The sequence below is a fragment of the Urocitellus parryii genome, chromosome 7, assembly GCF_045843805.1.
Source record: "Urocitellus parryii isolate mUroPar1 chromosome 7, mUroPar1.hap1, whole genome shotgun sequence".
Lineage (NCBI taxonomy): Eukaryota > Metazoa > Chordata > Mammalia > Rodentia > Sciuridae > Urocitellus > Urocitellus parryii.
This window is the reverse complement of record NC_135537.1, coordinates 90427141-90443495: the sequence shown is the minus strand read 5'-3', so window position 1 is coordinate 90443495 and position 16355 is coordinate 90427141. Positions and strand designations below refer to the sequence as shown.

The window sequence follows — 16355 nt, the reverse complement described above, 5'->3', positions numbered from 1 at the left end:
CTGACTAAACCCAAGGGTTTTCTCCTAGACCTTGATTCTGTGGCAACCTCCAGCACTGGAAGTTCACTCAGCAAAGCTTGTGGATGACCATGGATGTCTGAGCCCAAGTGGTAGCATGACTGTATTTTTGTTTATTTACACTTTCCTGCTTTGGGCTGGGGCTCCGTGGTAGAGCACTCGCAGGGCATGCATGAGGCACTAGTTCAATCCTCAGCACCACATAAAAATAAAATAAAGGTATTGTGTCCACATACAACTAAAAAATACATATTAAAAAATTTCCTCCTTTTTAACCTCTCTTTCCTTTCCTATTTTTTTAATAGCTTGGTATTACATTATACACATCATTACACACTTATCTAAACCCACAGAATGTGCAATACCCAGTGTGAACCCCAATGTAAACTATATTCTTTTGGGGATCATGATGTGTCAATGTGGGTTCACTAATCATAACAAAGGTACCAATCACTCCAGCAGCACACAATGATAAGAGGGAGGCTGTGGGTGTGTGGGGCGGGTACACACAGCTTGATTTTGCTGTGAACCTAAGACTACTCTAAAAAAATTGTCATTTAAAAAAAAAAAAAAAATATATATATATATATATATATATATATATATATATATATATAAAGAAAGCAGGAGACATTAATAATAATTAAGTAAATTTGATAAAAATATGAGTTAAAAACCACCCAAGAAAAACAACACTGATCTATTCTATACATTATAATACAACCTTTCCTCCCTACCTCTCACACACATGAACACTCTTTATGGGAACAAGAAAAATACTTTTTTTCCCTTTTTGCTCTATTCTAAAAGAATGATTAGGCTGACTGACAGAGGCTGTGGGGAACGGAGATGAGCTAATGGATTTTTTCATCTTTAGTGCAAGGGCCATGTAGCTTTTCGAATGAGACTGCAATCAGTCATGTGAAATATATAGCAAGGTCAAAGTTAAAATGGGTTCTGTCCGGCTGTGGTCTGAAAAAGGGGGAAGCCAACAACATTAGCACATAAGAGCCATGCCATAAAGACAGGAGAGTTGACTCACCCGCTGCCCAAGATGTCCCTCAGGACAGCGGGTGGGGCTGAGAGTATGGGGGGATGTCAGGGAACAAACACTGAGCTCAGCAACACCCGAAAAGAGCTTCTTATTATCCCTGTGCTCACTGTCCTTCCATTGTGCACCTACCCACAGTAGCAAAACTCAAAGTCTTAGCTGTTAACAGAGAATGGTTCCAAGGGCCTGTCCCTGTTTTGTAAGTTTAGTGTGCATTTTACAAAACCTTCAGGGGCCATGCTGTGTAGTTTGTAGTATGAAGAATGACAGTAGCTTCATAAAGCGCTCAATGTACAGATAGCGATGATTAAAGTTTCAGAGGAGTTAAAATACAGCTTATAAATCTACCCTGGAACTGGGTTTGGTGGCACACACCTGTAATTCTAACAACTCAGGAGGCTGAGGCAGGAGGATTGTAAGTTCAAAGCCAGCCTCAGCAACTTAGTGAGGCCCTAAGCAACTTAGTGAAACCTGTCTCAAAATAAAATATAAAAAGGGCTGGGGATGTGGCTCAGTTAAGCAATCTTGGGTTCAATCCCTGTTACGAAAAACCAACCAACCAATCAAAAAACCACCCTGGTCAGTGGTCACTGTCGTGGGGAAAACTTTTACACTAAATTGTTAATGGTGTGTGTGGAGGGAGGCAGATCATTGCCTGGTCTCTTCCATCTGCCTAGTAAGTGCCTATTTATTCTCAGAGCCTTTCCTCAAAGCATCACCTCTGCTCTGAAGCTTGCCCAAAGCCACCTGAGCAGAGCAAAGTAACCCCTTCACTTTGCAACAATCCTCACTCTGTACTATGATCCTTTTTTTTTTTTTTTTTTTTTTTTGTAGTACTGGGGAATAAAACCGGAGCACTCTTACCAGTAAGCTACATCCCCAGCTCTTTTTATTTTGAGACAGGGTCTCACTAAGTTGCCTGAGCTGCCCTTGAATTTATGATCTTTTTTCTCAGTCTCCTGAGTAGATGGGATCACAGGTCTGTACCACTGCACCCAGCTGGATTTTGTCTTTTGTGACTGTTTCCTCAATAAATCTGTACACTTCTTGTCATTCACACAAACGCACACACACTTCCTTCATCTGCTTGACAATATTAAAATCTTTCCGTAGGGCAAGACTTTTATCCTACAGCTACCTAGAATGCTGATGGTGTAAATAATCATGAGGGAAGTGTCATATTGCCACAAAAGTTAGATAACCTGTTTTACCCCTTTCCCTGATAGTTACTCTTCACCCTATCATGATTTGGCTTCAGCCTCTAATGATCCACTGAAAATGATCTGGCAAAGGTCACCTTTTTGTACTTCTTGAATTTTATAGCATGTGCATGGATGCATACAAAAAAGTTGCATTTAAATGTTCTAGAGAACAAGTGCTTTAGGAAGCAGCTGAGTAGCTCTCTGGGCCTCGGTTTCCTCATCTCTAAAAAAATGAGGGGGCTCAACATTGTCTCTAAGATCTTGGCCAGCTGAGAAAAGTTACATTATGTTCAGTGCCTTCAGTTTAGGAAAATGGGGGCGGGGAGAAGAATCACTTAAACACGGCTCAATATGCCCCACAAAGAACTGGCCCCTCAAAGCAACTTTGTGTAAAATATTTTGAAAACTAGGTAGACTCACAGTGCACACCACAATAAACCTAGCTGTGTGAACTTACATCTGCTCCCTCCACCACCCTTGGTCACTTTCCTAGTATAGGTCCTCAAAGATCTACAGAAGCCAAGAATTAAGAGCAGATGAATAGCATTCTGGTAGTCACCATTCAATACAGAGAAACAGATCCAGAGTCAAGGGTTTTCCCACAGTCTATAGATGGCTGTAAGAGGAGAGGCCAAATGCTGCACCTTTTAATTTCTCCCAGCAAAATAAGTATTGTTTTTAATCCCTTTGAGAAGTGTAAATACAGAAAAAAAATAGGTCAGAACTGGAGTCTAAGTGAAAAACGAAGCATTCTAGAATCTCAAGAGAATCATCAACTCACCAACTTCAGTGCCTTTTCCCAGAGTGAAGGTAATTCCATATCCCTTGAGTCCATCTCCCGCATCAGTCTCCAGGACAACATAGGCAGCCGAGTAGTCAGGGTCTGTATGCTGCAGGAAAGGTGACCCATACCCCCCAAATGCAAATGTAAGAAACCCAGAAATAACCATGACAATGACACCTGAAACAGAAAATGCAATAAGGGACATGTCAAGAAGAGATCCAATCTGATGGAAGAGTTGACGAACCCCAAAGAAAATGCAGGAGATCTGAATGGACCAAAGGAAAGTCCTGAATGGTTCGAATCTGTTCAACAAATACAATGTATATTTTTTTCCTTTGGTGCTGGGGATAGAATACAGGTCCTGGAGCATACTAAAGCATACCCTGTACCACTGAGCTACACCTCTAGCCCCAGATGTACACATTTTTTAATGCCAATTTGCAATATAAAAAAATTGGTGTTCAACTGGGTGTGGTGATGCATGCCTGTAATCCCAGTGGCTCGGGAGGCTGAGGCAGAAAGATCGTAGGTCAGCCTCAGCAACTTGGCAAGGCTCTGAGTAACTTAATGAGACCCTGTCTCAAACTTAAAAAAAGGGTTAAATAAAGGGCTGGAGACATGGCTCAGTGGTTGTGTGCCCTTGGGTTCAACGCCAGGTACAAGAAAAAAAAAAAGGTCATCTGCTCAATTTCATATTATTATCATTGGCATTACCGTTATTGTCATTTGTGGTGCTGGTGATCAAACCCAGGGCTTCATACATGCTACCAAAGTGCTCTACCACTGTGCAATGTCTCCAGGTCTCAGTTCAATTTTAAACCCAAGAATTTCCAATCACAGCTCACTGAACAGAGTTATGTTGTCAAGTAGCTTAAAATTGAACAAGCCAAGGTTTCAGAAAGCTCTTACATAAAATTGGACTGATCTTCACTGCAATAGTTTATAGCAGGGATGATAAATATAACAGTGCAAGTTCAGAGACCACTGGCAGAAAAAGAAGTAAAACTTCAAGACAAATTAACCCATTTTGTTGATGTTTTTTCTATTGTTTTTATTTTTTTATGGTACTGGGGATTGAACCAGGGGTGTTTTATCTCTGAACTACATACCCAGCCCTTTTATTCTTTTATTTTGAGACAAAGTCTCACTAAGTCACCAAAGCTGGTCTTGAATTTGCAATTGAGCCTCCTGCCTCGGCCTCCCAAGTCACTGGGATTACAAGTGGGTGCCATCAAGCCTGGCTAGAGAAAAGTCTTAATGGGAGTGTGCAGTCTTGGAGAGGGAAGAAGGGGGCCAGTGCAGGAAGAAGGAGTAGTCAGAAAGGCTGAGGCTGGGAGCTAGACAGATTCACAAGGAAGAGACAGCAGATGGTATGAAATGCATGGAGCATAAAGGTCACTGGAAGGAGAAAAAAACTGAAGGCAATTCCAAGAGAAGGAAGGAAAGAGTAGTCAATTTCAGATTAAGAAGGAAGGAGATGTAAAGGATAAGGCAACAGACCTAGAGCAGGAAGTTTGGGGATGAGAGGAAGAAACCAAAGGGAGCTAGAAAGGTGTGAGGATCAAATTCAGACTCTTCTAAAGGGAAAGCTCTGTCCATGTGGGATTGAAGAGAACCAAAGGAAATAAGGAAGTACTGAAGGACAAAGGGATATAAGTGGGAGCCTTGAGAATAAATAAGGGAAGGAGAATGGATTAGTTTTGGAGCAGGACATGATAAAGAATAAAGGGAAAGAGGAGAAGGGGTTGGTTTGGAGACAGGTGTGCAGAGATGGGGCCAAGCGTTTGACTGTCTTCAGTCTTCTCAGTGATGCAGTAGGCAACATCTTCTAACTGCTGGGAGGACAGGACTAGGGATTAAGGGAGCTCACAGATAAGGAGCAAATAAGAGGGAAAATACTGCAAGGAGGTGGCCAGTGGGCAGCTGAGCTGAGATGCGAGCTCACAGCTGTGGGGCTTTCTGGGTGCTTGATGAGTGTTGGAAAGCAAGAAATTAGTAAATACATGCAGGCTGAGTGCTCCATGTTTCCAATAAGGGCAGAAAGAAATGATCAGGAACTTCTGCTTTAACAGATTTTGAAGAGTGTTTCAGGACTTCTTTATAAAAATATCAGACTTCTCATCAGGAAGTTTTGCTCTGCTAAATGCTGAAAAGAAGCTAAAGTGCTGAGTTCAGCATGGCCAGAGGGCAAATGAAGCAATCACGGTGGAGAACTGCAAAGCAGCATGTTCTGCTAAACACTTGAGAGTCAGCACATAACATACACTCTATCTCCTGAGGAGAAATGCTTATGTGTTTATGAAATTGCAATACAGGTATCAGATAATTTTTCCTCACCTAGGGGTCATACACCACTCAGTCCCAGAAACAAATGCTATTTCTTAAACCCTCCTATAATAAAATAGTTTATCATAACACTTCACAAATTCAAAGCTCAGGGCTAGGTCAGAGTTCTTTCTGCTTTCAGTTTCCTCTTATGTAAATAGTAATTATAGCCAATTCTTATTGAGGACCTTCTCTCTGTCAGCTCTTTTCAGGTATCTCATTTTACATGCATGAAGTAGACACCACTGTACTCATTTTATAGATGAGAAAGCCTAGGCTTAGAATGTGTGCTTTACCCACAGCTGTCAAGCTTCAGAGGGGCAAATGCAGTAGCACTCAATTAAGTGTTTGCACTTTTACAAATCAGTAAAATTTCAAATATTTATTTGGAGGTCCACAGAGGATCATCAACTGGATTTACAAAAAGTCATTTATCATAATATCATTTGTGAAAGGACTTGTAGGAATTTTGAAAAGCAGTAAGATGCTAATGCCAGAATAATGGATACTTTTTTTAATAACATTAATTAGCATGTTTTGAGAGGACTATTAGAAAATTCTTTTACAAAGAATTTCAGGTTCGTAAAGAGCAGAGAAAAATGTAAAGAACACCAATCTGCCATCTACCCATCTTGGAAAGTAAAACATCACAGTGTGAGTAAAGAGTACTTGGGTACCTTTCCTCACCCCATTTCCTCTTCATCCCTACAAGGAAACATTTTCCTAATTTTGGTTATTTCTCACTTTGGGGCAAGTTTCTTTACATTCCCTACATATGGAGTCAACTTTTTCTAGTATGGCTATCTCACCAGAGGAGCAAAGTGGGGCACAGTCCCCGTGAAGACCCTTCTCAGAGGCTGAGGATGTACTCAGAGGTAGAGTGCTTGCCTAGTATGCCACAAGTCCCAGAGATGGATTCCCCAGCACTCCAGAAGGAGGAAAAATCCCCCAAACAAAATCCTGCTCAGAACTTTTATATTTAGGAACACCACTAGAGACAGCTGGGAGGTGGGGGCGCTGGGATAGGGAGAGGGGTCCCTCTGACATTCTCATTAAGGGGAAAAAGCCCTTCAATATTTTGCATAACTCCTTACAGTGACAAAACCTTCCTAACCAAGTTTCTAAGTACAGTAATTTCACGAGTGTTCTCCTATGTGACTCGAGTTTTTTTCAGTGCTTAGTTTCTCATTCCAACGGTGACCCCTTCGTTTCATAGTCCCAAAAGGCACAGAGAAGTTTGGGTCTTCTCCAAGGCACACAGCAAAGTTGTGGCAGGGGCAGGATCACCACTCCAGACGCCCAGCACCAGACTTCCTGGTCTCTGTCACTTCAAATCCTATCAAGTTCTCCGCGGGGAAGCTGTCAGCACTTTTTTTCTCGGGTTTCCTTGGTGGGGACCCTACAAAACTCTTCTGCACTTATTGCATAATAAGCACTCTCCCCTTTCCAGGAAAACGTGAATCAAAAAAGTAAAACCAAGACATTTCAAACGCAGGCAAATAAAATACGATAAATAAGGGGGAAAAAATAAATCGGAAAGGTGGAGAGTTTCTGGCTGCTTCCTCAGAGATATAAAAAGCGTCCACCTTCCCCGCGCTTCCAGTTCCCACTGTACTGAAGCCAGGTAAAGCCCGCGACTCGCGGGCCTGGGTGTTGTCCCGGTGGCGCCTGAGGGCGGTCGGTCACGCTTTTAAAACTGTGAGGAAGTACATTTTTGTTCTTTATAAATTACCCAGTCTGTGGTATTTTGTTATAGCCCCACAAATGGACTAGTACAACTGCTGTAAACATTCATGTGTCTGTGTTTGTGTGGATGAATATACATTTTCAACTCATTTGGGCTTCTCAGTATTCACCAAGAAGCAGGATTTTTAGAGTACATGGAAAAAGTATGTTTCATTTGCAAGAAACCACCAAACTGTCAACTTGATTCTACCATTTTATATCCCATAAGCAATGAATGAAAATTCCTGTTGTTTTACATCTTCACCATCATTTGGTTGTATCAGTGTTTGGGGTTTTGGCCATTCCAATAGATATATAGTGGTAACTTGTTTTATATTTCTCTGATCAGATATGTAGTGAAGCATTTTTTGCTATGCTTACCTATCATCTGTATATCTTCTTTAGTGAGCTATCTATTAAGGTCTTTTGCCATTTCTTAATATGGTTGGTTGTTTTCTTATTGTTGAATTTTAAGAGTTATTTGTATATTTTGAATAACAAGCCTTTTATTAGATGTGTCTTTTGCAAATATTTTCTCCAAGTCAGTGGCTTGTCTTTTTGTTCTCTTGGCAGTGTTTTTTGCAGAACAGAGATTTTACATTTTAATGTCATATATGGTTACAAATCCATAGAAAGTACAACACTAAAACTGAATCCTAACTTAAACTGTGGAAAATACAAGAAGAGGGACATCTCATTTTAAAAAAGAGGTTAGAAGACAATACTTTCAGGGATCATTTCTACAGTTTGTTTCTAGAGAAATTTGAATGTGTAGAGTATGGAAAATGACAAGAAAGTGATAAAGTGTCCTTTCCTGAGTGTGAAGCTGGCCTTTGCTTTATTCCAGCTGCTATTTGCCACTGCTGACTATTGTTCTCCCTTTGGGGGAATAACAGGAAGAGGACACCATCTGAGTGGTTTCTGTTATGATTTTGGTAAAAATAAAAAAACAAAGTAAAAAGAAGTTAGTATATTACCCTGATACTAAAACAAAGGTTACAAAAAAGCTACTAGAACTAATATTACGTTTAACAAGTTCACAAGATACAGGGTCTATTTATTTAGGGTTAGGGATTGAACTTAGGGCTTTTCCAATTTATATTTGATACACTAGTTATCAAGAATTGGAAATTGAAATAAGAACTTAATACATCAAGTCAGGTGTGGTGGGGTGTGTCTGCTGTTCTAGCTACTTGAGGGTCGGAGATAGAAGGATCACTTGAGTTCAAGGCTAGCCTGGGCAATGTATTGAGACCCTGTCTTAAAAACAAATTCAAAACAGACAAAAACCAATACCTCTTACAAGTGCATAAAAAGTATGAAATACTTGGGACAAATTTAACAAAAAAATATGCAAGATCTGTATACTGGGCTGGGGATGTGGCTCAAGCGGTAGCATGGGGGTTCGATCCTCAGCACCACATACAAACAACGATGTTGTGTCCGCCAAAAAATGAAAAATAAATATTAAAATTCTCTCTCTCTCTCTCTCTCTCTCTCAAAAAAAAAATGTGTTCCTTCCTTTCTCTCTTCTCTACTTTCTTCCTTTAAAAAAAAAAAAGGTCTGTATACTGAAAACTTTTTTTGCCGAGCAAAAAGAAGACCTAAACATGTGGAGAAATTTCATATTATTGGAAAATTCAGTATAGATTTGATGATATGATGCAATGTAATTGAATCTCCAGAAGGATTTTTGTTTGTTTTGGTGGTACTGGGGATTGAACTCTGGGACTCAGGCATGCTGAGAAGGCCCTCTACCACTGATCTATATCCTCATCCCCTACCCAGGAGGGGTTTTAAACAAAGTTTGACATTTTAGTTAATTCTAAAATGTATATGGACAAAAATATGTGTGGAAATTTAAATAGCCAGTTTTCAAGAGGAACAAAGCTGAAGAACTTAAGCTATTTGATTTCAAGACTTACATGAAAAAATTTCTAAAAATGGAATACAAACTAAATCTAAGAGTTAAAATGATAAGACTTGTAGAGAAAGCATAAGAGAAAATCTGTGAATTTTTGTAATCCACGTTTTTTTTTTTTTTTTTTTTTGGTACCGGGGATTGATCCCAGGTGCACTCAACCACTGAGCCACATCCCCAGCCCTATTTTGTATTTTATTTAGAGACAGGGTCTCACTGAGTTGCTTAGCACCTCACTTTTGCTGAGACTGGCTTTGAACTCTTGATCCTCCTGCATCAGCCTCCTGAGTGGCTGGGATTACAGGATGCACCACAGTGCCCCATTAAGCCACATTTTCTTTTCTTTCTTTTTTTCTTTTTAATATTTTTTTGTAGTGCAAGGTGAGCACTCTACCGCTGAGCCATAACCCCAGCCCCAAGCCATATTTTCTTATGATACAAAAAGCATAACAGGAAAAATATGATAAATTAGACTTCATCAAAATTGTTTTCTTGTGTAAAAGTCAGGGTAAAATCAAGCTGCAGATTGGGATAAAAAGATTTGTAAAACATAATGTGACGAAGGACTTGTACCCAGAATGCTGAAATGACAACTCACTACCAAAAAATGGGTAAAATGTTTTAGAGACACCCCATCAAAAAAGATACATGAATTTGGGCTGGGGTTGTGGCTCAGTGGTAGAGCATTTGCCTAGCACCTGTGAGGCACTGGGTTCAGTCCTCAGCACTGCATGTAAATGAATAAATAAAATAAAGGTCCATCCAACAACTAATAGAAATATTTTTAAAAAAGATACATGAATTCAAAATATGCTTAAGACTCTTAATATGTTAATCATTAGGGAAATTCACACTAAAACCACCATAACAATACTATATCTACCAGAATGGTAACAATTAAAATGGCTAGCAAAAGCAGGTATTGACAAGCATGGGCTCTCATACATTGCTGATAGGAGTACAAAATGGCAGACTCTTCAGAACACAGGTTGGAAGTTTCTTAGAAAAGTTAAAGTTAATTGCACCATACAACTTGGTAATCTTACTCCAAAGTATTCAAGAGAATTTAAAACCTACATTTACAGTAAAAACTTACACTTGAATATCCATAGCAGCTTTATTCATGATAGCCTTAAACTGGTGAAACATTCACCCGAGCATATGGATGAACCTCAAAAGTATTATGCTAAGTGAAAGACATCAGACATAGTGATTACATATTATTCCATTTGTATCCATAGTGACAAAGTACTCAGTGGTTGCCAGGGTTCAGAGGTGAATGGAGAAGACTCTAAAGTGACATGATGGAATTTTCTGGTATGACAGAAATGTTTTATATCACAATTGAATGGTAGTGGTTTTGTGACTGAAATATTTGTCAACTTATCTAAATGTGCACTTAAAATGATAAGTTTGGGGCTGGGGTTATGGCTCAGCAGTAGAGCGCTCGCCTCCCACATGCAAGGTCCTGGGTTCAATCCTCAGCACCATATAAAAACAAATAAATAAAAGTTATTAAAATGGTAAATTTTATCATATATAAATTATTAAAAAAAATTTAAAGTTCTTTTAAGGATCCCTCAACCTCTTTGAATTTGCTGATTCTAAGTTTGAAATCTCTGGAATTGTACTTGAAGAATTTCCTCTTGTATTTTCTTAATACCTTTTTTTTTTTTTTAGGTTCTGGGGATTGAACCCAGGCTTACTTTACCACTGAGGCACATCCTCAGCCCTTTTTGAGACAGTGTGTAACTAAGTTGCTGAGGCTGGCTTTTTGATCTTTCTGCCTCAGCCTCCTGGCAAGCCATTCCAGGCAAGCATCACTGCACCTGGCTTGTATTTTCTCTGGACTAGGTTTCTTTAGGCTCTAAGAGTTTCTTAAAATTTCTACCAGGCTGGTTCTACCCTTTTCTAATTTCTAGCAAGTTAAGGACTACAGAAATAACCAATTATTACAGTTCAGATATGAAATGTCCTCCAAAGGCTCATGTGTTGAAAGTTTGGTTCTGACTCTACTACAGTGGTGGAACTTTTCAGAAGTGATTGGATCACAAGAGCTCTAATCTCATCAATAGATTATTCCATAGCTGAATGGACTACTGGGAGGTGGTGGAACCTGTAGGAGTGGGACATAGTTGAACAGAATGGATCCTTGGGAGTGTGCCCTTGTGTTCTACATCTTTGCCCCAGTCCCTTCCTCCCTCTGCTTCCTGTCATTGAGGTGAGCAGCTTTGCTCCAGCATACTCTCTTTACCATGATGTTCTGCTTCACTGTAAGCCCACAGAGATGGGGCCAACAACTGTGGACTGAATCTCTGAAACCATGTGCAAAAATACATCTTTCCTTAAAATTGTTTTTCTTAGGTATTTTGTCACAGCAAGGCATATATTCACTTGCCATCTAGTTCCATAGTATATTCCCTAGGTTTAGGAGACTAAAGCTTCCTTGAAAATAGTACAATTATTAGTAAATGGAATTTGATAATCTTTAAGGAACACATCACTTTAAATATTAATTTTTATTAGGATCACTGTCAATCATTTTGGCTGCCAACTTTTACCTCTTATTTCTGCCATCTCTATTATCAAAAATTGTCTAGAGGCACTTTATTCCTTTGCATTTTCTAAGTCCTCCAGCTTCCTCAAATTAACTTGACCTTTAAGGTTTAAGTGAAGCTCTTCCATGTATGAGTGTTATCCAGTGTCCCATCAAGGATCTCTGAAAAGTACTTAATGAATTTCTTTTTCTCATACTCAATCAGCTTTTATCTTTGCTGAATTGTTTATTTCTTCACTGCTTTTAAACTACGGCATGAAATCTACCCTTTCTTGTACTTAGTAATTCCATTCCTGACCCATAACTTGTGTACCCAATTTGAAGGAAGGAGTAAGGAAGACCCAGCATGCACCTTAAAATTGAATATTCAGCATCTCTTTCTTAGAGATCTGGGGCCCTTTTTTTTGACCAATTTTAAGGGGCCCATTTTGCAAATAATTTTTACACACCAAGATATATTTTTTCTTTTTATACCATTTCCTTTTCTTATCACCTCTACTTCCTATTCCTATTGTTTTCATCCATGAATTGAATAATTCATTCATTCTTTAATTGGAGTGGTACAGCTAATCAAATACTCTAATGGAGTTTTACCAGATTAAAAAATACATAAATGTAATTGAAAAATACTTTTTTGCTATTGTACTGAAAAATTTGCTGTTTTGTTTGAATTGCCACTTTTATAAAAATTGAGTTTTCTATTTTCTACTGATACCTGTGACAAATACCAGTCACGGATTGACTGGAATAGATGGCACACTCAAACTAAGGTAAATCAAAGATATTTATAAAGAGGTGGGCAGAATAGGGGAACAAGGACTCATGCAGTAAGTGTAGTTAGTAGCAAAAACACTGTCAGAAACAGAACTGTAGCTACCAGTCTCCAAAAGGAGACTGTATGGGGGAGGATGTATTGAGAGGAATCTTCAGCATTCCAAAAGGAGACTGTATGGGGGAGGATGTATTGAGAGAAATCTTCGGCATCAGCCCAAATTTACAGGAAGGGAACCAGAGGAATAAATACCTTGACCTTGCTTTCTAGCTTCCTCTTACCTTCCTCTTGTTGACTTGGCACAACAGGAATCCAGAGAGCAAGGAAATAGCCTAATAAGTACTGATCAGCCTTCCAGAAGTAGGGCAGTCCAAATGGTGAGGGAAAAGGGATGAATTTGACACACGTTGCAATTTTTTTCCCTTGCTTTTGGTACAGGGGATTGAACCCTGGGGCACTTTTTACCACTGAGCTACATCCCATCTTTTCTTATTTTGAGATAAAGTTGTTGAAAGTCTCACTAAAGTGCTGAGGTTGGCTTTGAACTTGTCATCCTTCTACCTGAGCCTCTGGTTGCTCATTTTAATCATGAGTATACCTTTCTCTACTAATAATTTGAATCAGGACTATGGTTGCCAGTGACAAAAACTCAACTTGATGTAAATAAAACAAAACAAAACACAAAAAAAGAGGAGAGTATATACTCTGGAGGAAGGGCAGAGAGGAGCTGATTTTGAGGAAATAAATACTATTGGGCCTTATGCACCGTCTCTGCATGTTGGTTTCTTTTGTAACAAGATAGGGATCTGGCTTTAGAGCAATGTGGTCAGACACTGGATGAGATTATTCTTCTATTTCCTGAAAGAAAACTTGCAGGACTTAACTATAAGTGAAGATACACATAAATGGGTTGGAAAGACTGAGCTGGAAGAGGCCAATTCTTATTAAACTAGTTTATAAACAATGCAATCCCAACCAATATCTCACCTGAATTTTTTTGGAATGTGAATACATGAAGTCTATGCTTTATCAAGAATTTATCAGGATACCAAGATTAGAAAAAAAAAAGAAAAATGAATACAAAAGGGAAGCTGCCTTACTGATTATTCAAATGTACTACCCAGTGAAAGTAATTAGAGGTTATGTGAATTGCAGAAATATTAAGTTAATTTGATAAAACAGATGTTGTAAATATGTATATATTCAAGGAAGGAACTCAAATGAGGTGTGAATAGATGAACCAATAGATTGGTGCTGGAAAAATTAATTACATGGGAAAAACTTGTTAAATCATAAAGACACATTTTTAAACTTAAATAACTTCCACAAGAATTGAAATTTAAAAAACAAAATCATAAATTATAATATAAATGACATGAACATTTAATTTGGGGTGGATTAAGTGTTTTCTAGCATAATAAATAGCTTTGACAACATACAAATGTACAACTTAAATGTCAGAAAGTACATGTAAAATTAAAAGGCAAAGAGCAAACTAGAAAACATCCTTAAGCTGAGGAACTATTACATATTACAAAAATAATGAATGTTTACTGAAGGAAGCATGTGTGCTGATTTAATGTTATTTTTTGAAAATGAGGAAAAAGGCCAATAACAATTTTAGATGACATGATAGTAATGGTAATTAACACAATTACAATACTGAAAAAACATAAATGCATTTGATTGGCCATTTACAATTATATAATTTTATTTTTGTTAAACCTGTAATAAAATAATTGCAAAACACACATGAATATACAGATTTTACATTTTTAGAAAATTAAGACCTTTACTGGTCAAAAGTGGTCATTCTGTACCCTTCACATAGGTTGTGAATAGCTTCACTCAAATTACTTAACATTTTTCTATGTAATACACTAACTGGGAATTGAATCCAGAGGTGCTTTACCACTGAGTTACATTCCCCAGCCCTTTTTATTTTTTATTTTGAGAAGGGATTTTGCTCTAAGTTGCTGAGGCTGGTCTTGAACATGCAATCCTCCTGCCTCAGCCCCCTAGGGTTGATGGGATTTACAGGTGTTCCCCATGCTGGTACAATTTTAAAACAAGAAAATATTTGTAAAAATGTCCCTCACCTGACATGGAAAACTAACCACATAGAATAGGTTCAGTAGTATTGTAAACTTAACAAAGAACTGATTTAACTCTGTTCAGGAATTACAAGTAATTGAACATTTTTTTCCCCAATGGAAGAATAAATTCAGAACATATCAATTTTTAAAAAATTAATGAGAAATATGAACAGCAATCGAAAAGATATGTAGGTGCATTCAACAAGAATTTTTATTTCATTTATCCACAAAACAATATTACAATACTTTATAAAAATATTAAGTTTTAGGCTACTATTCATTAAAAAAGTGTTTGTGATAGAAGGCTGTTTTTGCCAACTCCTTTTTTTTTTTTTTTTTTTGGTAAGGGTTATATTAAGACATTGAAGATGAAAGCTGTTGGAAAAAAAATTTTTCAAATGTACAAAACTGTTTTTCTTGGCAATTTAAAAATACATAACAATTTAAACTGAATACACATTAAGTTAGTGTTTTATCCTTACTATATAACTGTTATCATTAGGAACTATTTCATTTAGTTAAAATCTAATGAATACCATCAACTTCCTGGCTTATTTTTCTGATCAGAATTAGTACATGATTTTTGTTACCCTTTTTTAAAATACTTAGAAAAATTACATCATAGTTCACATAAAGCCCTTTAAAAAACAAGTCACAGGTTGTAGATGTTAAAGATAATAATGAGGGCACTCTTCGCAGGAATGCCCTCTAGACACAGGGATTAATACTAAATAGGTTATGTAAACAGAAAACACAACCATAATTTTTAGTACCAGAACTATTGCCAACTTGCATGAAATTCATTTGTCACATTTTAAAATGATTTGAATTTGAACATATAAACCATGGCACAGAATTTTAAATTTAATGATTAAATCAGGTTAAGAGATTATAGTTAAAACTGAAAATATGGGAACCTGATACAGTGTTTTAAAGTGTAACTATAGTACAGTATTTCAAAATACAGATACTAGACTTCTACTTATCAGATTCAGTTTTTCCTTTGTTAGACTCTTTAGCCAGTAATGCTGCTATTGAAATTCATTCTTGGGAATTTTTTTACAAGTTAAAAAAAAATCAGCTTTATTTTGTATTTTCACTTCTGCACTTTAAATGGGCAAAAACTGTCCCCTTTTAATGATTGTTATTGTGCAGAATAAATTTTCCTCCCCAAATCAACTATATTCTAAAAGGAAAAATTGATAATCATTAAGTATAATTAAAAAGTGGAGATTTAAACATGTATTTGAAAACTCTAAAATTGTTCTGTATAAAAATTATGTCACTAGAATTAGTGTGAAGCCTTAACTTCACTATTTTGAGGATGTAACTAACACTCACTTAATGTGTATGTTAAGAAAATTAGTTTTACAGTCATACTTTATAACTCTTGAAGTCTCAGAAACAGCTAAGTGAGGAGCTTTGAGTGCCAGCAAAGCCATTTTGCTACTCCATACAACAGCATTAAATATCACATTCCACCCCTCTTCCTGTAAAACTTTCACATTTTCTTTTCTCATATTTCTTTTAAATACATTTTCCTCTCTTAGTCTATATTCAATACAAGCAAAAGTGCGTTCAAGTCCCTGATCTAGTGATATTTTCTATTTGTGGCACCCATCACCATAAGAACATATTAGCAAATCTTACAGTACCAAGTCTATTTTTAAAAATGGACTGCTTAAATTCTGGGTCTCACTTTTCATGCTAAAGATTAAAAGATTTCCCCTTCGATTGGATAATAAAATTTCAATTACATATTGCCTTTGGGAAAAAAATGTAACTTTACAAAAGATGAGTTTACAGTTACTTTCATTTTCCTAAATGTGAATTATTTCAAAAATGAAGTGAGAAATTTCTTTTTCTAATTTCCAGTTCCATGAATCTGAGTATGAACATAGTGC

At 37.4% G+C, this 16355-nt stretch overlaps 1 pseudogene; it reads left to right on the top strand.

Annotated features, from left to right (window-relative positions):
- Positions 1-7820: 7820 nt before the first annotated feature.
- On the top strand, positions 7821-8024 carry LOC144256347 (small nucleolar RNA U3; annotated as a pseudogene).
- The last annotated feature ends 8331 nt before the right edge of the window (positions 8025-16355 follow it).